Source organism: Anomaloglossus baeobatrachus, chromosome 3 (assembly GCF_048569485.1).
Source record: "Anomaloglossus baeobatrachus isolate aAnoBae1 chromosome 3, aAnoBae1.hap1, whole genome shotgun sequence".
NCBI lineage: Eukaryota > Metazoa > Chordata > Amphibia > Anura > Aromobatidae > Anomaloglossus > Anomaloglossus baeobatrachus.
In genome coordinates, this window is record NC_134355.1 from 186,943,029 (window position 1) to 186,967,969 (window position 24,941).

General features: G+C 47.0%; 1 long non-coding RNA gene across 1 annotated transcript; it reads left to right on the forward strand.

The window, feature by feature from the left end:
• Positions 1 to 23,682: 23,682 nt before the first annotated feature.
• On the forward strand, positions 23,683 to 24,349 carry LOC142295116 (uncharacterized). Its single transcript, XR_012751368.1, has 3 exons — positions 23,683 to 23,832; positions 23,910 to 23,993; positions 24,288 to 24,349. It is a non-coding gene; the product is annotated as an uncharacterized LOC142295116 (long non-coding RNA).
• Positions 24,350 to 24,941: the final 592 nt, after the last annotated feature.

The following is a 24,941-nucleotide window of genomic DNA, read 5'->3' on the forward strand; positions in this document are numbered from 1 at the left end:
CTGAATGGAGGGCTATGTGAGGCCCATTATACTGTATGGAGGGCTATGTGGGGCCCATTATTCTGTATGGAGGGCTATGTGGGGCCCATTATTCTGTATGGAAAACTATGTGGAGCCCATTATTCTGAATGGAGGGCTATGTGAGGCCCATTATTCTGTATGGAGGGCTATGTGGGGCCCATTATTCTGTATGGAGGGCTATGTGGAGCCCATTATTCTGTATGGAGGGCTATATGGGGCCCATTATTCTGAATGGAGGTCTATGTGGGGCCCATTATTCTGTATAGAGGACTTTGTGGGCCCATTATTCTGTACGGAGGGCTATGCGGGGCACGTTATTCTGTATGGAAGGCTATGTAGGGCACATTATTCTGTATGGAGGGCTGTGTGGGGGACATTATTCTGTATGGAGGACCATGTGAGACCCATTATTCTGTATGGAGGGCTATGTTGTGACATTATTTTGTATCGAGGGCTATGTTGTGCCCATTATTCTGTTTGGATGACTATGTGGGCCGGTAATTTTGTCTTTTAATTTTGCCCCACTGTATATTTGAATTTGACATCCCTGTCCTGTACTTTGTCATGTACTGTCCTCATTGGCAACGGGAAAATATAGCTAATGGCAACGATTGTTTATTTTTAGGGATGATCGAATACCCTATTATTCGCTTTGATGGATATCCAGCGAATACCTCGCCGCTATTCGAGTATTCGCGAATATTTGACCCCCAATGTAAGTCTATGGGAAAACAGAATAATTTTACGTCGGACCTGTCGGTGACTTGTGGTGCCTGAGGAAAAGGCTGAAATGGATGGGAAAAGGCTGAAACAGTATGGGCACAGCCTGTAGAAGGTGCCTCACTGCATTTCTGGTGTCTTTGAATAACGTGCTCAGAGCAGCACGCGGCGTTTACATAGTCGCCAGAACAGCTCTCAAACCAAAGTAAAAGAGGGGAAATAGCTAATAAACAGTTTCTAGTGCCTAGTAACTGTAATAAAACGTCAAATCAAGCCCCGACCTCCCAAAAAAAAACACTTTAGCATATGTTCACACGTTTCGTTTTTTACATTTTTCCTTTTTCGATTAGAAAGGGCTGTAACTTATACATTATATCGGTGTCTGTCTCACACCTCCTCTTTTGGGACATATTTGACAACACTTTAAAAGGTCAGCTACAATGTGCCCGTTGGGATGTTTGCCTTGCCCTCCTCCTCCTCCACCAGCACCACTGACTCCAGTGGCCCTCTAAGGGCCACTGGCTGTCCTCAAATCTCAGACTTCTTAGGGCTCTCAGGTGGGCCCTGTAACATACATTGGGGAGGGATGGCAGTCATTTGTAGTTTTCTGCGTCCCCTATATCATTAATGTGAAAGTTGGAATACGTACTCCATAACACCTTACAGTGCTATTGCCAATGTCGCCATTTGGATGATGGCCTTGCCCTCTTCCTCCTCCTCTACCAACACCACCGGCTCCAGTGGCCATTTATTCAAATTCTATTTAAATGATTCAAAAATTTATGTTTTATGGACAAATGAACGCCACGCTAGGACATCGAAGCTGATGTCGTTGATGATGATTGCATCTGACCAAAAGCAGGTTGGGAGCAGGAGGCATCATCACCTGCTTCCTAGACCGCAGTTTGTGAAGCATGCAGCACCGTGGAAGTGGCAGTTGTTTCACTCTGGAACTCAGGCTTTATTCCACTAGCTAACACCGAGGATTTAAAAAAATTCTTTTTCCTCAGAGGGGAATGGTTCAAAGACCATGTGGCACAGCATCAGAAGGTACTACCAACAGCTGATTTTAAAAAAAATGGTAGGACAAGCAACAGGGCATAACATGCCAAGAAGGTTAATACATTCAGTTGCCCTAGGGCAGTCATGGCGAACCTTTCACAGGCCGAGTGCCCAAACTGTAGCCCTAAACGCAATTTTTTTTCCGAAGTGCCAACCAATCCTATTATGTAAATAATTGATTTTAACCTTACCTTTGCCGTCTTCTCTTCTCTTCAGCAGGGAGCATCACTGTCATGCATGCTTACCACGCATTGAAGCTGAGCCCTTTCCAGACACAGCAGTTGGATTGATCTTTCTGGAAAAAATTGCAGCATATTAGACAGAGATTTTAGCCTGGAATGCAATCAGATGTCACCCTGTAATCCACATCTACATTTCAAAGTCTGAACATCTTGAAATCCCATAAAGACGTACGAGTTGCTCCCCTCCCCTTTCATTGTGTAGTTATGTCCCCTTTCCTGGCCACTTCCTGGTAAACATGTCCCCCATCCTGATATATATTTCCTACATTCGGGTATATTTGTCCCCATCATGGCTCCATCCTGGTAAATATACCACATCCTGGTAAATGTACCCCATTCTGGTATGTTCCCCCATGCTGGTAAATGTCCTCCATCCTGGTAAATGTACCCCATTCAGGCATGTTCCCCCATGCTGGTAAATGTACCCCATCCTGACATATTGCCCATCCTTGTAAATGTTCCCCCATCCCGGCATGTACCACATTCCTGGTAAATGTTCCCAATCCTGGGTAATTTACCCCCATCCAGGTAAATGTACCCCCATCCAGGTAAATGTCCCCCTTCCTAGCATGTACCCCCATCCTGGTAAATGTCCACCTTGCTGGTAAATGTACCCTATCATGGCATGTTTCCTCCATCCTGGCATGCATGTTTCCTCCATCCTGGCATGCATGTTTCCTCCATCTTGGCATGTATGTTTTGCCCATCCTGGCATGCATGTTTCCCCATCCTGGCATGCATGTTTCCCACATCCTGGCATGCATGTTTCCCCATCCTGGCATGCATGTTTCCTCCATCTTGGCATGTATGTTTTGCCCATCCTGGCATGCATGTTTCCCCATCCTGGCATGCATGTTTCCTCCATCTTGGCATGCATGTTTCCCCATCCCGGCATGCATGTTTCCTCCATCTTGGCATGCATGTTTCCTCCATCTTGGCATGCATGTTTCCCCATCCTGGCATGCATGTTTCCTCCATCTTGGAATGCATGTTTCCCCATCCCGGCATGCATGTTTCTTCCATCTTGGCATGCATGTTTCCTCCATCTTGGCATGCATGTTTCCCCATCCTGGCATGCATGTTTTCCCCATCCTGCCATGCATGTTTCCTCCATCGTGGCATGCATGTTTACTCCATCTTGGCATGCATGTTTCCCCATCCTGGCATGCATGTTTCTTCCATCTTGGCATGCATGTTTCCTCCATCTTGGCATGCATGTTTCCCCATCCTGGCATGCATGTTTTCCCCATCCTGCCATGCATGTTTCCTCCATCTTGGCATGCATGTTTCCTCCATCTTGGCATGCATGTTTTCCCCATCCTGCCATGCATGTTTTCTCCATCCTGCCATTCATGTTTCCTCTATCTTGGCATGCATGTTTCCTTCATCTTGGCATGTATGTTTCCCCATCCTTCCATGCATATTTCCCCATCCTGCCATGCATGTTTTCTTTATCCTGGCATATATGTTTCCTCCATCTTGGCATGTATATTTTCCCCATCCTGCCATGCATGTTTCATCCATCTTGGCATGTATGTTTCACCATCCTGCCATGCATGTTTCCTTTATCCTGGCATATATGTTTCCTCCATCTTGGCATGTATATTTTCCCCATCCTGACATGCATGTTTCCTCTATCCTGCCATGCATGTTTCCTCCATCTTGGCATGCATGTTTCCTCCATCTTGGCATGTATGTTTCCCCATCCTGCCATGCATGTTTCCTCCATCCTGCCATGCATGTGTCCTCCATCTTGGCATGCATGTTTCCTCCATCTTGGCATGTATGTTTCCCCATCCTGCCATGCATGTTTCCCTATCCTGCCATGCATGTTTCCTTTATCCTGGCATATATGTTTCCTCCATCTTGGCATGTATACTTTCCCCATCCTGGCATGCATGTTTCCTCCATCCTGGCATGCATTGTTCCGCATCCTGGCATGCATTGTTCCCCATCCTGGCATGTATGTTTTCCCCCCATGCTGGCATGTATGTCCTCCACCCCATGCTGGCATGCATGTCCCCCCCCCATGCTGGCATGCATGTCCCCCCTCATGCTGGCATGCATGTCCCCCCATGATGGCATGTATTTCCCCCCCATGCTGGCATGTATGCCCCCCATGCTGGCATGCATGTCCCCCACCCATGCTGGCATGCATGCCCCCCCATGCTGGCATGCATGTCCCCCCCCATGCTGGCATGCATGCCCCCCATGCTGGCATGTATGTCCTCCCCATGCTGGCATGTATGTCCCCCCCCATGCTAGCATGCATGCCCCCCCATGTTGGCATGCATGTCCTCCCCCATGCTGGCATGCATGTCCCCCCCATGCTGGCATGCATGTCCCCCCCCATGCTAGTATGCATGTCCCCCCCATGCTGGCATGCATGCCCCCCCATGCTGGCATGTATGTCCCCCCCATGCTGGCATGCATGTCCCCCCCATGCTGGCATGCATGTCCTCCCCCATGCTGGCATGCATGTCCCCCCCATGCTGGCATGCAAGTCCCCCCATGCTAGTATGCATGTCCCCCCCATGCTAGTATGCATGTCCCCCCCATGCTGGCATGCATGTCCCCCCCATGCTGGCATGCATGTCCCCCCCATGCTGGCATGCATGTCCCCCCATGCTGGCATGCATGTCCCCCCCATGCTGGCATGCATGTCCCCCCCCATGCTGGCGTGCATGTCCCCCCCATGCAGGCATGCATGCCCCCCCATGCTGGCATGCATGCCCCCCCATGCTGGCATGTATGTCCCCTCCCATGCTGGCATGTATGTCCCCCCCATGCTGGCATGTATGCCCCCCCCATGCTGGCATGCATGCCCCCATGCTGGCATGCATGTCCCCCCCATGCTGGCATGCATGTTTCCCCACCCATGCTGGCATGCATGTTTCCCCCCCATGCTGGCATGCATGTTTCCCCCCCATGCTGACATGTGTGTCCCCACCCATGCTGGCATGTGCGTTCTCCCCCACCCCATGCTGGCATGTGTGTTCTCCCCCACCCCCATGCTGGCGCTGGCACTGGCCCCCCCCATCCCCATCTTGGCACAGGCGCACATGAGTTATAAAAAAAAAAAAAACACAACATACAACTCACCTTCCTGCACACCCTCCCCCGCTGCGTGTCGCTGGGTCCTCCGTTCCCACGTGGCCAGAAGACCTCATTACGCTGACGCTCCTCCGTCTCCTAGGCAACAAACCTGCAGCCTGGGGGAGGAGGAGTGTCAGAGCAAGGAGAAATGTCTCCTCCGCTCCAACACAGCTTTGATCTGCCGGCGCGACTGCTCCAGCAGATCAAAGCGGCAGGATGAGGACACAGCGCGTGTGCCAACAGAATGGGCTCTGCGTGCCCCTGGTGGCACGCGTGCCATAGGTTCGCCATCACTGCCCTAGGGTGTAGTGGTCCAGACACCATATAGCTAAGCATCACAAGGTACTCCCAACAGCTTATTTTTAAAAAATTGGTAGCATAAGCAACAGGGCATAACATGCCAAGAAGTTTAATACATTCAGTTTCCCCAGGGGATAATGGTTCAGACACTATGGAGCACTGCATCAGTAGGTACTCCCAACAGCTTTTTATTAAAAAAAATGGTAACATAAGCAACTGGGCATAACATGCCAAGGAGTTTAATACATTCAGTTCCCCTAGGGTGTAGTGGTTCAGACACATGTAGCTAAGCATCACAAGGTACTTCCAACAGCTCCCAACAGCTTAGTTTTAAAAAATTGTTAGGATAAGCAACAGGGCATAACATGCCAAGGAGTTTAATACATTCATTTTCTCACAGCGCCAAAAGGTTGCAGAAAGCCTCTGTTCCCACAAGCCGATACGGCAAAATCTCAAGGGCTATCAATCGTGCAATGTGTGCAGTTATGGTTTCTGCCCTTGGGTGCGTAACAGGGTATTTTCGCTTCTTTTTGAAGGTCTGTGGTATCGACAACTGAACGGAATGCTGGGACACTGAAGCGGATGTGGTCGTTGATGATTGAGTTTGGCCAACATCAGGTTGGGAGAAGGAGGCATCAGCGCAACCTTCTTGCACACCAGTTTGGGAAGCAGGCAGCCCAGGGGAAATGGCAGAGTTTTAAGTCTGGAACTCAGGCTTTATTCCACTAGCTAACACAGAGGATTTAAAAAAATTCAGTTTCCCCAGGGGATAATGGTTCAGACACTATGGAGCACTGCATCAGTAGGTACTCCCAACAGCTTTTTTTAAAAAAAATTGGTAGCATAAGCAACAGGGCATAACATGCCAAGGAGCTAAAAAAAAATCTGATTTGGCAGAGGGCCATGTGTAACACACCGTGGAGCACAGCATCAATAAAGAACACAAATAGAGACTGCCTGACCAATTGTTCTAGATAGTGTAGCCTCGACAGTGCTTGTGCCAGTGTGACTCGCCCACCCCAGGGCTATGGGACACCCAGTGCCGGGCCGGACTAGTCCGGGGGTAGTCAGTGGTGGCGGGGCCCGACTCCGTGACCCTGGCGGGAGTCAATTAGTATGGCTTCAGTGGGGGTGCTTAAAGTTTATATTCGTAACCCCACCTGTGGTTTGCGGCTATTAAGCCGCCGCTGCTGTATGGGGCCTCCGGGGGTGATGGAACGGCAGCAATGGTGGCACTGCTCCCCACAGGTGGAGCTCGACCCCGGGGCAACAGTTGGTGCTTGTAAGAGTCTATGATGATTTTGTGTGAATGAAATAATAGAGGCAACACCAGGGGGTGCAGTTTAAAGTTGTTTACTCACAGTTCCTGGTTGGTAGTGCACTGATGCCTTTGGACTGCTGGAACCCCCTGTCAGGGACCTCCGCTGATCCCGGGTAGATCTGAGAATAAAAGCCGGTGCACCCTTCTATTGTGTTCCTCTCTTCAGCTGTCTTCTAAGCCTTCCCTTTGCTGGATGAACCTGGCTTGGCCTCCACTACAGCCTCCGGATAAGGGGCTTGCCTAGCTGGAACTTCACCCTCTTCCCAGAGGTTCTGATGTGGGCTGTGGCCCTGGGCGCTTGCAACCACCCTGGGCCTCGGTTTTTACCTTTGGAAATTACTTCTCTTCCTCCAGTTTCTAGGGACCGTCCCCTGTCTGCAGCTTGATCCCTCCACCTGATCTTTCTGTGGAACAGGCCCTGTGCTTGAAAGCGGTTCAGTGGCCCTGGAATCCCTTCTGTATTTCTTGGTTGTGGTGTCACCTGGACCTAGCTGGGTCTCAGGGTCTTCACCAGGAAGCGTCACTTTCTCCTTCTTGCTCCTGACTGACTAGAGCACTTCTCTTCTCACTCTTCTCAGCTCTCCTCCTTACTTCAACTTCAAACTCTCACTTCACACTCTAACTTCAACTAACTACACTTGACCTTCCTCTTTCTACTCTACTCTCGGCTGGCTCCTCCCCCACCCAGTTGCTAGGCCCCACCCAATGGGAGAAGGGATGAATCTTATGCCCCCCCATCATACAGCATGGGGGTGGCTGTCCCTATCCCCGGTCCCAAAATATGCCTAATAATGGGTGTAGTGCAGATTTGCCTGTGGACCGGCGTTTACTCCTTTCCTTACCCAGGATGGGACATCACACCTCTGGCTGGGGTGCAATGTTCCTGTGGCGACGGAAGCCTCAGGGGCGCCACAAGTGCATAAAGTACAAAGGCTTGAAAAATATTGCCCTGGGTGATTGGGCCAAACAATTACATGGCAGCAGCATAACAAGTTACATTAGTCATGCAATGTCATTAATGATAGAAGACAAAATAGTCTTGAATGAGAAGCAATGGAACTTATTTGAGCTTAAGAAATCCAAATTTTGGGGCTACACTTATTATTGGGTCTTGTTAACAGGCGGCCTGAGATACTCTGGGGCAATCCATCTATGGTTCATTTTGATCATCGTCAAACTGTCTTCACTTTCCGTGGATAGTCGTGTGCGACTATCTGTTATTATTGAACCTACTGAGCTGAAAACACGCTCAGACAACACACTCGCAGCAGGGCAAGCTAGCACTTCCAAAGCGTATAACGCGAGGTCTGGCAAAGTGTTGAGCTTGGAAACCCAATAGTTAATGGGAATAGTAGACTCGGAAAGCACGCTGATACAGTCACCTACATAGTCATTCACCATCTTACTTAACTGTTCCCTCCTTGTCATCGTTCCCCCAACCGGTATTTGATTCGCAGTTGACGGTTTGTGGAAAATTTACCAGTTTTGGCACATTAGTCCCTCACCTGTGTTGCTCCTACTATGCATAGCCCTCTCTTGTAATCCTGTTGCGTGAGATGACATGCTACCTCTGACGCCAGCATGATCTAAGGGTAATCGTTTCATCAACTGCTCCACTACAGCCCTCTTGAATGTTTCCGTAGTACTATCCTTATTTGCCTCACAAGTAGCCAAGCATATTTGTCTTTGTAGCGTGGGTCAAGGAAGGTACATAACCATTATTTGTTGTCTGCCAAAATGTGGACTAGCCGACAGTCATGAGAAAGGCAGTGTGACATGAACTGTGCCATGTGTCCCAGACTCCGAACTAGAAACCTTTGTGTGTCACTGCTAAGAATACATTCTGTCTCCCTAACCTCCTCTCCTCCTCAGTCTCTCTCTCCTCCTCCTGCTCCTCCTCAGGCCATCCATGTTGGACAGCCCTGAAGCTTGAGTTGTCAATCCCTTGGTTACCAACTTCAAAGCATTCCTGTTCTTCATTATCCTCCTCATCCTCATGATGTTGAGCAAAGGTGGCCGAGGTTGTGTGGATTACTAGCAACCATTGGGAAGTCTGGATTCATAGACAACTTGGGTGCATGAACACTTTGGTCAGTCAGACCATCCAGAGAGCGTTTCACTAAACAAATCAGTGGAATGGTAATGCTGATAACAGCATCCTCACTGCCCACAATGTTGGTACAGTAATCAAAATCCTCCAAGACCTGGCAAATGTCTGCAATCCACACCCACTCGGCAGTACTTTTGTCTGGCGGCTGCGTCTGACGGGCATGTTCCAGCTGGAATTGGGATACTGCCTTCTGCTGCTCATCCATCCTGGCCAACATATGATAGGTTGAATTCCATCTTGTAGGGAGGTCACATATTAGTCTTTGACGAGGCAAGTGTAAGCGCTGCTGCAGCACTGCCAGGCCAGCAAAAGAGGGAGGTGACTTGCGGAAATGTGCGCTAATACGTCGTACCTTGGTAAGTAGGTCTGGTTTCCCAGGGTATTTCTTCAAAAAGTGCTGAACTACTAAATTTACAGCGTGGGCCATACAAGGAACGTGTACAAGCTTTCCAAGCTTTAAAGCCGCCACCAGATTACGACCATAATCGCACACTACCATCCATGGACGGAGATCCAAAGGCTCAAGCCACTCATCTGTCTGCTCAGTTATTGCTTTCAAAAGCTGAGGTGCCGTGTGCGATTTGTCACCGATACAGATGAGCTTCAGTAGAGCGTGTTGACCCTTAGCCGAGGCAGTGCTGCAGAGATCCCAGCTGGGGAATGATGTCGACGGTTGGACACCGGCGGATGTTGAGGAGGATGCACAGGAGCCAGATGAAGAGTAGGAGGAGGAGGGAGTTGTTGCTGTGTAGGAGGCTACTGAAACTGTGATTGAAGTGGACCCCACTATTCTGGGTGTGGGAATTATATGGGATGTTGCCGGCTCAGACTCTGTACCAGCCGCCACCAGGTTCACCCAGTGTACCATCAGTGAGATGTAGTGTCCCTGTCCACTTTCGCTTGTCCACATGTCTGTGGTTAAGTGGACTTTCGCAGTTATGGCGTTGGTGAGAGCCCGTTTGATGTTTACAGACAAGTGATTGTGGAGCGCGGGGATAGCACAACGAGAAAAATAGTGGCAGCTAGGTAGAGTACTGATGTTCTAACACCGTCAAAAGGTCATAGAAAGCCTCTGTTTCCACAAGATGATATGGCAACATCTCATGGGCTATCAATCGTGCAACGTGTGCAGCTATGTTTTCTGCCCTTGGGTGCGTAACTGGGTATTTTCGCTTCTTTTCAAAGGTCTGTGGTAAGGACAACTGAACGGAACTCTGGGACATTGAAGCTGATGTTGTTGATGATTGAGTTTGGCCAACATCAGGTTGGGAGAAGGAAGCATCAGCGCCACCTTCTTGCACACCAGTTGGGGAAGCAAACAGCCCAAGGGAAGTGGCAAAGTTTTGAGTCTGGAAATCGTGTTTTTCACCTAGAGCTGTCAACCACCTAGTGTTGTGCTTGGCTAACATATGGTTTCTCATGCTGGAGGTGCCCAAGCTGGAAGTATTTTTGCCTCTGCTAAGCTTGGTCTGACAGATATGACCAAAGGCAACCGTTTGGTCCGAAGGATTCTTGGAAAAAAACTCCCACACAATCGCACCATGGACCCTTGCAGTGTCCTCTAGCAGTGGTCGAAACCCTATGTCTTACAGCCTTAAGGCGGCGTTACACGCAACAATTTATCGTGCAATCGCGTGAGCGATCGCACCCGCCCCCGTCGTTTGTGCGTCACGGGCAATTCATTGCCGTGTCGCACAAAGTCGTTAAACCCCCGTCACACGTACTTACCTCCCTAACGACGTCGCTGTGGGTGGCGAACATCCTCTTCCTGAAGGGGGAGGGGCGTTCGGCATCACAGCGACCGCCCAATAGAAGCGGAGGGGCGTAGATGAGCGGGACATAACATCCTGCCCACCTCCTTCCTTCCTCATTGCCGGCGGGACGCAGGTAAATTGTTGTTTGTCGTTCCCGGGGTGTCACACGTAGCGATGTGTGCTGCCTCGGGAACGATGAACAACCAGCGCGCAGAAGGAGGAACGACATTATGGAAATGAACGACGTGTCAACGAGCGATGATAAGGTGAGTATTTTTGCTTCTTAACAGTCGTTCGGAGGTATCACATGGTACGACATCTCTAACGATGCCAGATGTGCGTCACAAATTCTGTGACCCCGACGACATATCGCACGATATATCGTTCGGTGTAACGCCGCCTTTATTGCGGACTATGGGCACATGCTCCTCTGCACTGCTGCTCTCGCAATCCATGACACCCGTCCATGTTGGATCAGTCACCTCATCATCGACCATGTCGTCTTCAAATTCCTGAAGGTCAATATCTTCGGGAATGGAGGTTTCAGGCTGACCTGATGGCAACTGTGTCTCGTCATCATCCTCCAACGCTTCCACCTGATTGCCCAGCATGTCACGGCCAACAACATGGCTTTCTTCTGGCCTTGGGTGCTCAAAGATCTGTGCATCACTGCACACCACAGCCTCACCTGCGTTGGTGGTGTTGCGCGGTGAGAGACAAGAAAGGTCAAAGGGTCCCGTAAACAGTTCCTCAGAGTAACCTGCTTTGGTGTCATATGTTTCCTTAGAATACTGATGTTGTGAGGAAGGATGACCAGGCTGAGGATTCGATGTGCCAGCCTCTGGGCTACTCAAGTCTGTCTGTGTGGACTCTTGGGATTTGCTACTCGACAAGTAACTGGAGGCATTTTCTGCTATCCAACTCATTACCTGTTCGCACTGTTCAGGGCGCAAGAGTGCTTTCCCACATGGACAAGAAAACTGAGATAGGAAGGTAGAGGTAGATAAAGCAGGAACCTTTTTCTTTGGCTCGATCACACTGCATGAGCAACCACCACTGTCACTACCACCTCGTCCATGACCCTTACCCCCTCTTTTTCCCATTTTTTTGGTTTGATTATTTGAAGGTGAATACTGTAATGTGACCTTTTCTACAGGCATTTGAACAACACTTATGCCGGGTTGTTAAACTTGCGTTAATAGTTTCTCACGATAGCTGTTTCTGTAAGTCTAAAAACCAAAAGGTACCTTTATTGGACAAACTACCACTTGGAGGAGTCGATAAAGATGTTGTGAATGTCTTTTAGCCCCAAAAGAAAACAGGGTTTGACAACACTTTTCTTTTAGTATTGGTTTTTGGCACTCAGACTGTGTGTTAATTGCAGCAAGCCACTAGGTAGGTTCTGTAAGATATGAAGCCCCCCAAAGTATGCTAGATTGTTGCTAGGAAGGTACTGGACTTGAGGCAGAAGTTGTGCACCTGACATTAAGTATTTATAAAAATTGGGTAACACTGAGACTGTGTGTTAGTTGCAGCAAGCCACTATGTAGGTTCTGTAAGATATGAAGCCCCCCAAAATATGCTAGCTTGTTGCTGGGAAGGTACTGGCCTTGAAGTTGTGACCCTGACACCAAGTATTAATAAAAATTGGGTAACACTCAAACTGTGAATTGAGATGGTGGCTGACAGGCACTACACTACACCTGAACCTCTTGTTTTTACAATTTTGAGACCTTGTTTTTGCAAGTTGTAATACCTATTGCTAGTATATCAGACACAAGGGATGTAGCAGTGCTGAGATTATTGATTATTAGTAGCAGATGTCAGGACAGCTTTAAATCTCTCCCTGCCTGTGAGTAAGCTGTCCCTAGCTGTCCCTTTATCACACACTGCAGGAACAGACCATATGCAGCACTAATAAGAGGATTTTTTATTTTTTTTGCAGCAGAACTATGATTTACACAGCTGCTAGCACAGTGGACACTGTCTTCAGCCCTTATAAAGACTATTTGGATTCTGTACCAGGAACACTATCTCACAGAACAAACTGCACTGTCCCTATAACTGTTTCTATGATTTACACAGTCACTAACAGCTAATGCTAAATATCTTCAGCCCTTAGAAGGACTAGTATTAGGGCTCATGCGCACGTAACTGCTGAATATTCTGCAGCGATTTGACAGCACATGTGCGCTTCAAATCGCTGCAGAAACACTGCATAATGGGTGCAGTTTTATTTGTAGTAAAAAGCCGATTTCATGCACTATGGCTGCTGCCCCCACCATAGACAGAGTGGGAGCTGCATCCATAGCGTATGATAAAATTGACATGCTCATTTTATGAACGCACGGATTTGGGTCAAAATTTTAGCACCCAAATCGCTGCGTTTATAAAAGCATTGCGCGCACATATCATGCACAATCTTCATAGAGTGAAACAATGCACCCCCCCATCACCAACACACACACACAGACACACACACACACACACACACACACACACACACAGTACAATGCACCCTTCATTACCCCTGCCCACACACAATACAATATACCCTCCATTACCCTTCCACACACACAATACAATACAATACACCACCCATCACCCCCTCCCATACACCCACCCAATACAGTGCACATCCACTATACACACACACACACACACACATACACACACACACGCACACATACACACACACACACACACACACACACACATACAATGCACCCCATTACCCCTCCCTACACACACACACACACACACAATACACTGCTCTCCCATTACCCCCCCCACACACACACAATACAAAGCACCCCATTACCCCTCCCCACACACACATACAGTACAATGCACCCACACCCACAGTACCCCTCCCCACACACACATACAGTACAATGTACCCCCATTACACACACACACACACACACACACACACACAATACAATGCACCCCCATTACCCCTCCCCACACACACACATACAGTACAATGCACCCCTATTACCCTTACACACACACACATACAGTACAATGCACCCCCATTACACACACACACAAACACAATACAATGCAACCCGATAACCCCTCCCCACACACACACACACAGTACAATGCACCCCCATTACACACACACACACACGCACACACTACAATGCACCCCCATTACCCCTCCCCACACAAACAATACAATGCACCCCCATTACCCTCACACACACACACATACAATAGAATGCACCCCCCTTACCTCTCCCCACACATACACACAGTACAATGAAACCCCATTACACACACACACACACACACACACAATACAATGCACCCCTATTACCTCTCCCCAAACACACACACAGAGTACAATGCACCCCCAATACCCCCCCCCCCCCCACACACACACACACACACACACACAATACAATGCACGCTCCATTACCCCTCCCCTCCACACACACACACAATACACCCCCCATCATCCACTACACACACACACACAATACAATGCACCCTCCATTACCCCCTCCCCACACAGAATACAATGCACCCTCTATTACCCCCTCCCCAGACACAATACAATGCACCCCCCATCACCCCCTACACACACAAATTACACTACCTACTCCTGCCTCCCCCCCTTCCCTTGGAATACAGTACTCCACCTCTACCTGTCACAAAGCTGTGTTCCTTCACAAGTGTTCCCCGTTATGTGTCCTCAGCCCCTCTTCACTCATCCCCATTAATTACACCTGTCTCTTCGGCTCCTCCATGGAGCGCATACCGCTTCCTGATGTCTCCTGTGTGGCGCCCGCAGCACTGTGATGACGTCAGCAAGGTGCTGATTTCATCACGTTGCTGCACGTCGGGGGCGGGGCCCAGTCCCGGCGCACTGTTCAAATGTATTTACATCTGAAAGACGCAAATACATTTGCATAGGAAGGAGGAAGCTGCAGTCAACTGCACCACCACCGCCACGCGGCGGTGACTGCAGACACACCGGCCCACTATAGGCACCGGCCCACTACAGGGACAGGCCCATCTGGCATTTGCCAGAATTGCTCTATGATCAGTCCGGGCCTGCTTGGGGGATATACAGCTCCTCCCCTGTATATATAAGACCTGTGTACAGTGAGAGGTATACTGGGGTCTATACTTTGGGTATAAACAGCTCCTCCACTTTATATACAGGACCCTTTTGCAGTAAGATGTATACTGGGGTCTATACCTAGGGTCTATACAGCCACCTCCTTGTATATTCAGGACCTGTGTACAGTGAAGATTATACTGGGGTCTATAATGAGGGTATATGTGATGCACATTATTCTGTATGGAGGATTATGTAGGGCCCAATATTCTGTATGAAGGGCTATGTGGGGCCCATTATTCTGTATGGAGGAGGGCTATGTGGGGTCCATTATTCTGTATGGAGGGCTATGTGGGGCCATTATTCTGTATGGAGGGCTATGTGGGGTCATTATTCTGTATGGAGGACTATGTGGAGCACATTATTCTGTATGGGGGGCTATGTGGGGTCATTATTCTGTATGGAGGGCTATGTGGAGCACATTATTCTGTATGGAGGGCTATGTGGGGCCATTATTCTGTATGGAGGGCTATGTGGGGTCTACTTTTCTGTATACAGGACTATATGGGGCCCATTATTCTGTATGGAGGGCTATGTGGGGTCATTATTCTGTATGGAGGGCTATGTGGAGCACAATATTCTGTATGGAGGGCTATCTTAGAGCCATTATTTTGTATGGAGGGATATGTGGAGCACATTATTCTATATGGAGGGCTATGTGGGGCCCATTATATTATATGGAGGGCTAAGTGGGGCTCATTCTATATGGAGGGCTATGTGCGGCCCATTATTCTGTATGGAGGGCTATGTGGAGCACATTATTCTGTATGGAGGGCTATGTGGGGCCCATTATTCTGTATGGAGGGCTCTGTGGGGTCCATTTTTCTGTATAGTGGACTATGTGGGGCCCATTATTCTGTATGGGGGGCCATGTGGGGCACAGTATTCTGTATGGAGGGCTATGTGGGGCCCATTATTCTATATGGAGGTCTATCTTAGAGCCATTATTTTGTATGGAGGGATATGTGGAGCACATTATTCTATATGGAGGGCTATGTGGGGCCCATTATATTATATGGAGGGCTAAGTGGGGCTCATTCTATATGGAGGGCTATGTGCAGCCCATTATTCTGTATGGAGGGCTATGTGGAGCACATTATTCTGTATGGAGGGCTATGTGGGGCTCATTCTGTATGGAGGGCTATGTGGGGCCCATTATTCTGTATGGAGGGCTCTGTGGGGTCCATTTTTCTGTATAGTGGACTATGTGGGGCCCATTATTCTGTATGGGGGGCCATGTGGGGCACAGTATTCTGTATGGATGGCTATGTGGGGCCCATTATTCTGCATGGAGGGCTATGTGGGGCCCATTAGACTCAGAGTCGATCCCACAATCTCTCGCAGCTCAAACAAAGAGCCTACCACTACACCAACACAAAGAAGTGGTAAACTGATTCTACATTAATTCACATAATCCTAGTGACTGAGCACACAACATGGCCAAACAAAAGCAAAAGACAGTACCTGGCCTATCAATCCAATGGGCACTCATAGGTAACACAATCCATTGGACAATGCAATTACATGCAGCCATACAAAGTCCATGGGCCTTGCCTCAGAGTCGAAGCAACAACCTCTCGTAGCCCAAGCAAAAAGCCTACAACTACACCAACACAGAGAAGTGGGAAACTGACTCTACATTAATTCACATAATCCTAGTGACTGCACACACAACATGGCCAAACAAAAGCAAAAGACAGTACCTGGCCTATTAATCCAAAGGAAACACAGTCTTTTGGACTAGACAATTACATGCAGCCTTACAAAGTCCATGGGCCTTGCCTCAGAGTTGAACCCACAACCTCTCGTAGCCCAAGCAAAGAGCCTACCACTACACCGACACAGAGAAGTGGGAAAATATTTCTACATTAATTCACATAATCCTAGTGACTGCGCACACAACTTGGCCAAACAAAAGCAAAAGACAGTACCTGGCCTATCAATCCAATGGAAACTCATAGGTAACACAGTCAATTGGACTAGGCAATTACTTGCAGCCATACAAAGTACATAGGCCTTGCCTCAGAGTCGAACCCACAACCGCTCGCAGCCCAAGCAAAGAGCCTACCACTACACCAACACAAAGAAGTGGGAAACTGATTCTACATTAATTTACATATTCCTAGTGACTGCGCACACAACATGGCCAAACAAAAGCAAAAAACAGTATCCGGCCTATCAATCCAATGAAAACTCATAGGCAACATAGTCCATTTGACTAAGCAATTACATGCAGCCATACAAAGTCCATGGGCCTTGCCTCAGAGTTTCCCAACTTAGGTATCAAGTGATTGATCAGGTCTGTGTGAACCGTAGAGGGGGCAATAGAATCAAGCGCCTCCTTGAACTAGAAGCTAGATGGATACACATTTTGGGCACCATGGAACCCCATGGGCTCAATCGAAAATACGAATCAGGTCTCTAAGTGTGACCTCTGTAATGTTCTTTTCATTAATTATTTTATCATTTCACTATGACTTGCTTTTGTGCTTAGTATACATATAGTACTTGGATCTCTCCCTTTTTTAGAGATTATAGTACCTATATCTTATTGATCCGATTAACCTTTCTTTTGGTATGTGTTATTGTGCTTTGGATAAATTTCTAATTCTCCTTCCATTTTGTTTACAGAACTATCCGTCCCGTTCATAGGCACCTCTACTATTTTCCACCAGTGCCCTACCTCACCCGATATACCGACGATGGCTTCCCATTATATTGGAGCGGCACAGCACTCTTTCTAGCACCTTTTTCCACCAGAGTATACCGAATCCAATAAGCATGCGCTGTTTGCGTTCCACCACCAGCACTTCCTTGCATTCCAAATACCGGATATGACGTACCGCTCCCATGATCCATGGCACTACAAGCATCCGTGCTGTCTGCGCATGCGCAGCGTGCGGTTCACGCCGACACGCATCACTTCCGCCCAGTCATCACCGGAAGTTACGCCCCTGATTGCACCATCCATTTAAACACGGAGGCTGCGCCGCCACCAGCACAGGACGCACAGAACGCACGATCATCCACACAAGGAGGGTAAGTGGCTCGCCCACACACTTCGGCATCCCCATCTCATGATCTTATTCATGCTTGTTCATAGTCTTCTTCTCCTCTCTCCTGCCTTCCATTTCTTCTTACCTGGCCAGGTCACCCTGCCCAGATACCTTTTCCACATTCGAGGCTCCTACACCCAGATCCTGAACTCGATCCAGCCTTCCACATATAACGGTAATATCTCACTATTAATCCCCTATGTGACAGGATACCTATTCACTATTTTCTATCTTGAGTTACAGACTGGGCCGGACCCTTGGCACTACCAAGAATACGTCTAATCCCCGAATATAGTTTATTCCGTATCAAGGTAGATCCCCCTACTTGGTATACGTTCCAATGGCCCGATTCTCCCACCCTAATTATACCCTTTGTCTCCCGCATAGTGATAATACCGGAAGCATTACCACATTATCTGTGCTGGCATTAACTGACGGCTACACCGGGTGATGTCACTTAATGGTATGTGTGCCCCAACGTGCCTGTTTTTTTCCAGGCAGCATATCTCGTTTAACCCTTATACATTCCCCCTTTTTTAGAATCTATAACTTTGATGTCTGACATACTTTACCATTGGGTTCCTATACCCGTTACTACGTTTACAGCTATCAATTGACTCGCAGGTACGTCATTATGTTTGTCCACTATCGCCAGTGCTTTCATATACCATGTCATCACTGTTCTCACGGACACATACCTTTTCGTATATATGGTCACCCTAACCATAATTTTTCATCTCCCTTAGAGGGATAATACCCGAAACACTATTGTATGACACTACCTGTGTTCAAATCAATAGAGTACTTCACCTGGTGTGACCTTTTTATGTTACAAATGTTCCCTTACACCTTATTCCTCTCCAAATGATATGTAGTAACCTGTTACCATATTCTCTCAATTTGTATATTTTCTTCTAGAACCTAATACATTCAAATTCTGACATATCTTACCATTGGATACTCATACCAGTGACTAGGTCTTTAGGTCACAACCCTATCCGCAGGTATACCTATGTGTCCAGATAGAATTCCCGACCTTTACATATGCTGCTGTTTTATTGGCTTCACTGATCCAATTCATCTCATCCATAGGATTACCCTACACAACATATTACCTACGCAATGGGTTACGTGCATTAGACCCTGGTCTTTGGCAGGTAGGCATGGCTTTCCCCTTCCACCGTCCTCTCTCCCTTTTTCTCCTCTCTCCCTCCCCCATGTCAATCCATAGATCACACCAAGACAGAATCCTTTACTATGTTTTTTCTTTCTTTTTTTTCTCGTTCTTCTCTTCCCTCTTAGGCAAACACCCTTTGCTAATTCTTTACCATCCTCGTCTCACTGGATGCGGACGTAGATGGGTGAGCATCTTATCCCCCTAAGCCTAGACTCCATATAGCACAATACTTTTCACAGACGTTTTCCTAATCCCTCGTCATTAGATATTCAGAGCTACTTTATTCAGAATTACTTTATTTAGTATGACATTGGTCTCTATATCTTGTGTTCACATATGTCTAAATCAGGTCGTATGTACTATTGTCGTTTCTCACACTCTGTATGTCTTTTATGATTCTCACAATTTTTTTCTCTGTACGTTTTTCCACATCTAAAATGTATTAAAGTCAGATTGTCCGACCAGATGAAGGCTTGATGCCGAAACGTTGTCTTGAGGTGGACTTTCTACTATGCGAATTTTCTTCACAATAAAAAGAAAAAATAGATCAAGATTACTGAACTTGTGTCCGTTTTTCTCGTGGGAAACCATACAGTGTGCCGGAGTTCATATTTTCTTCTCTACGATTTTTTTCCCAGAGCACCTGTCCTAATAGGTGATGCTAGGTCCTACTCTTTCTTATTGACATTATTTGACCTAAGCTCCCTTGGTTCCCAGATTCGTACGACAATCTTGATTTGAGCGAATGTCTCAACCCAATTTTTCAGTCTTTTCATACAATGACGAAGAGACTAGTAACATAGTTTCCAAAGTCACAACATCAAGCTCCTTTCTCAATATACCGACGGATGAGATTCGAAGGAGGGATTATGAAAAGGAGTGTCAGCGGCACGCGGCATTTGACCTTCATCTATGCACATTGGCTGAATATCACCGCACGAAACGCATACCACGGGGCCTACGTGTCTCATTAAGACCTACTTTGTTCTCTGACAACAATGAATATTGTGACAAGTTTGAAGCCATATTAAATAAATGCTCTATGGACATCATCACCCTGACAATCGATTACCTATATAAAGAAATTGAACAACTTTCCACTAACATCAAGACCACCGAAATTCAGCTGAAACAGGTCCTCCCTACCACAGAGTTTGATCAACTTAGGAACAAAACTCAGGATCTCATCACCGACTTTAGGAAGAATTTAGAGAGTAGAAAACGTCAGAAATTTCAGAGGGACCAGGAGGACTATACGAGAGGCTCTGTCTATCGATGGCGATCAGGAGACTCGTTCAGCACAAGGCGTCCTTCGAGATTCACAGGTTACTCCTCCTCGGGAAGTTCGGACAACGATTATCGACCACTTCGCCAACAGTCCCATTTTTTAGGGCAACGTCGTCAGTCAGGAAGAAGACGAGGAGGGGACGCAGACACCACACGTTATCACCGGGAGGATCGGGTATGGACGAGGTCGCAGGTAAAACCGATTTGGTCTACAATGTTTCGTCCTATACCCTGTCCCCCACCGAATACCTAGTCCTACAGAAAGGGCTCTCGTTTAGTCCCACTCCCCAATATGATACGTTTAGAGTTGAACAAGAACTCAACCGCTTATTTAGATCTATTCGCCTTAAGACGCACTTTGATAAGATGAGTGAGAGTAATACCCTGAATGTAACACCTGATTCTAATAACCTGTGTTTTTCTTTAAAAGGTCTTGATCTTCAATCTCCCAGCTCTTATATGCCGCCCAGATCATACCATCCGGTAGAGACGTTTGTCTCTTTAGTATCCAATGATGTTAGTGCACTCAATAAAAAGATTTCCACAGGAGATTTCCATCTTAAACATAACCTCACAGTAGAGGAATCCAGGGCACTCAACTCCCTTCAAAACAATCCATCTATTATCATAAAACCGGCCGACAAGGGTGGCGCCATCGTCATCCTTGATCGGACATATTACATTTCCGAAATACAGGGACAGTTGTCAGATCGGTTGACGTACGAACCCATTGGTAGCGACCCCACTCCCAGAATTGCCTCATTGATTACCTCTGTCGCCAAACGTCACTTTGATTTAGGTACCATTGATCAGAAACTTAGAGACTACCTTCATAATTCACACCCCGTCATTCCTGTCTTTTATACTCTCCCTAAAATTCACAAACATCTCACTCACCCACCTGGCAGACCTATCGTAGCTTCTACTGATTCCGTCTTCTCACCAGTAGCCAAAACTATTGAGAGAATTCTATCCCCTTTCATTCCACTTACCCAATCATACATCAAAGACACCTCCCATTTTCTTGAAATCCTAACAGACTTAAACCGGATACCACCATCATCCCTTTTGGTAACAATGGACGTCAATAGTTTATACACTAGTATAGATCATGACATAGGACTCTCAGCAGTGGACTGGTTTCTAGAACAGTATACCACTTTACCAGCCGACAACAGATCTTTCTGCATAGACATGCTTACTATCATCTTGGAACAGAATTACTTTCTGTTCCAGGATCAATTCTATGTTCAGCGCAGGGGGACTGCAATAGGCTCAAATGTTGCACCCCCCTACGCTAACATATTCATGACGCGTTTTGAGGAAAAATTTGTACATAATCACCCACTCATTATTCAGCACGCGCTCCTATGGCGTCGCTACATAGATGATATATTTATGGTTTGGAATGGTGATCTTGAGTCCTTACTCACCTTCCATATGGACATCAACAGCTTCCTACCAGGTCTATCATTCTCCATACACCATGATCCTGACAGGATCAATTTCTTGGATTGTCTAGTCATTAAAGACATCACAGGCCTACTGTCCACCGACATCTACATCAAGCCCACAGACCGTAATAGTCTTCTTCACTACACCAGTAATCATCCAAGACATACCAAGCGGTCCCTACCCATTTCACAGCACACGAGAGTGGATAGATTGGTTAGTGACAATGAGACCAGAGCCAGCAGGCACCAAGAAATGAGTGGGAAATTTATCCAGAGGGGGTATCCCCAGGAAATAGCCGAGAAGACCATAACATCCTCAGTGAAAGCACATGACACCAAGAATCGTATTTATTTTATTAACACCTACCATCCTTTTTCTCCCTTACTCAAGAACATTATTCTCAGACACTGGCCACTTTTGGGAATGTCCTATCCCCACATCCAGGAATTTCATAACCCACCACTAATCTGTTATAAGAAATCTCCAAATCTGATAAATAAGCTCATTCGGGCAGACATAGGTTCCGCCACCACCTCTCCCCGGCAACGGTTTATTGGTAATCCTCAGTTCGGGACCTTTCCGTGTCTGAGTTGCGCGCAATGTTCCAACGTTACCAGAGGTAACACATTCACGCATCCTAGAACCGGTAGAATCTTTCACATCAAGAATTTTTATACGTGTGACAGTTCATACGTTATCTATTACATCAAGTGTCCGTGCGGTCTCGGATATGTTGGTGAGACTACCCAACATGTCCGAGACCGCATAAACAAACATAAATCCGATATTCGCTGCGGACGTACATTATTACCCATTCCTCATCACTTTTTGACAGTGGCACATAATGTTTCCCAACTTAGGTATCAAGTGATTGATCAGGTCTGTGTGAACCGTAGAGGGGGCAATAGAATCAAGCGCCTCCTTGAACTAGAAGCTAGATGGATACACATTTTGGGCACCATGGAACCCCATGGGCTCAATCGAAAATACGAATCAGGTCTCTAAGTGTGACCTCTGTAATGTTCTTTTCATTAATTATTTTATCATTTCACTATGACTTGCTTTTGTGCTTAGTATACATATAGTACTTGGATCTCTCCCTTTTTTAGAGATTATAGTACCTATATCTTATTGATCCGATTAACCTTTCTTTTGGTATGTGTTATTGTGCTTTGGATAAATTTCTAATTCTCCTTCCATTTTGTTTACAGAACTATCCGTCCCGTTCATAGGCACCTCTACTATTTTCCACCAGTGCCCTACCTCACCCGATATACCGACGATGGCTTCCCATTATATTGGAGCGGCACAGCACTCTTTCTAGCACCTTTTTCCACCAGAGTATACCGAATCCAATAAGCATGCGCTGTTTGCGTTCCACCACCAGCACTTCCTTGCATTCCAAATACCGGATATGACGTACCGCTCCCATGATCCATGGCACTACAAGCATCCGTGCTGTCTGCGCATGCGCGGCGTGCGGTTCACGCCGACACGCATCACTTCCGCCCAGTCATCACCGGAAGTTACGCCCCTGATTGCACCATCCATTTAAACACGGAGGCTGCGCCGCCACCAGCACAGGACGCACAGAACGCACGATCATCCACACAAGGAGGGTAAGTGGCTCGCCCACACACTTCGGCATCCCCATCTCATGATCTTATTCATGCTTGTTCATAGTCTTCTTCTCCTCTCTCCTGCCTTCCATTTCTTCTTACCTGGCCAGGTCACCCTGCCCAGATACCTTTTCCACATTCGAGGCTCCTACACCCAGATCCTGAACTCGATCCAGCCTTCCACATATAACGGTAATATCTCACTATTAATCCCCTATGTGACAGGATACCTATTCACTATTTTCTATCTTGAGTTACAGACTGGGCCGGACCCTTGGCACTACCAAGAATACGTCTAATCCCCGAATATAGTTTATTCCGTATCAAGGTAGATCCCCCTACTTGGTATACGTTCCAATGGCCCGATTCTCCCACCCTAATTATACCCTTTGTCTCCCGCATAGTGATAATACCGGAAGCATTACCACATTATCTGTGCTGGCATTAACTGACGGCTACACCGGGTGATGTCACTTAATGGTATGTGTGCCCCAACGTGCCTGTTTTTTTCCAGGCAGCATATCTCGTTTATCCCTTATACATTCCCCCTTTTTTAGAATCTATAACTTTGATGTCTGACATACTTTACCATTGGGTTCCTATACCCGTTACTACGTTTACAGCTATCAATTGACTCGCAGGTACGTCATTATGTTTGTCCACTATCGCCAGTGCTTTCATATACCATGTCATCACTGTTCTCACGGACACATACCTTTTCGTATATATGGTCACCCTAACCATAATTTTTCATCTCCCTTAGAGGGATAATACCCGAAACACTATTGTATGACACTACCTGTGTTCAAATCAATAGAGTACTTCACCTGGTGTGACCTTTTTATGTTACAAATGTTCCCTTACACCTTATTCCTCTCCAAATGATATGTAGTAACCTGTTACCATATTCTCTCAATTTGTATATTTTCTTCTAGAACCTAATACATTCAAATTCTGACATATCTGACCATTGGATACTCATACCAGTGACTAGGTCTTTAGGTCACAACCCTATCCGCAGGTATACCTATGTGTCCAGATAGAATTCCCGACCTTTACATATGCTGCTGTTTTATTGGCTTCACTGATCCAATTCATCTCATCCATAGGATTACCCTACACAACATATTACCTACGCAACGGGTTACGTGCATTAGACCCTGGTCTTTGGCAGGTAGGCATGGCTTTCCCCTTCCACCGTCCTCTCTCCCTTTTTCTCCTCTCTCCCTCCCCCATGTCAATCCATAGATCACACCAAGACAGAATCCTTTACTATGTTTTTTCTTTCTTTTTTTTCTCGTTCTTCTCTTCCCTCTTAGGCAAACACCCTTTGCTAATTCTTTACCATCCTCGTCTCACTGGATGCGGACGTAGATGGGTGAGCATCTTATCCCCCTAAGCCTAGACTCCATATAGCACAATACTTTTCACAGACGTTTTCCTAATCCCTCGTCATTAGATATTCAGAGCTACTTTATTCAGAATTACTTTATTTAGTATGACATTGGTCTCTATATCTTGTGTTCACATATGTCTAAATCAGGTCGTATGTACTATTGTCGTTTCTCACACTCTGTATGTCTTTTATG